Raw genomic sequence first — 414 nt, 5'->3', positions numbered from 1 at the left:
CCGCCGCGGGCGAGGGCCTGGGGCAGCGACCGGGGCCTGGGAAGGGACCGGGAACCGGGAACCAGCCCCGGGAACCAGGAGCCACGAACCAGGGCAAGCCCCGGGAACCAAGGCAGGCCCCGCAGGCAGCCTGAAGCACCTGCACACAGAGCAAGGCTGTAAGACAGGCCTGGCCAGGACAGAACACTTCGCTTGGTGTTCAGAGTTAAAGGGCGTGGAAGATGAGGAAAGAGTTCACCTTTGAACACGTTAGGAAAGGAACAAAAAGTATAGGTTTTTACTACTTTTTGTGTCCCCAGACATAGTTTTCAATAAAAAAATTAATGTGTTTTGACGTTTCAGATTTACACAGTTCAGTTGTGACAGCTTAACGAGATCTCTATTGCTCTGCCTGTGGATCAAGTCGTTGTGACT

This window comes from Motacilla alba, chromosome 13 (assembly GCF_015832195.1).
Source record: "Motacilla alba alba isolate MOTALB_02 chromosome 13, Motacilla_alba_V1.0_pri, whole genome shotgun sequence".
NCBI classification, from domain to species: Eukaryota; Metazoa; Chordata; class Aves; order Passeriformes; family Motacillidae; genus Motacilla; species Motacilla alba.
The sequence above is the reverse complement of the archived record's forward strand: the minus strand, read 5'-3'. Positions refer to the sequence as shown.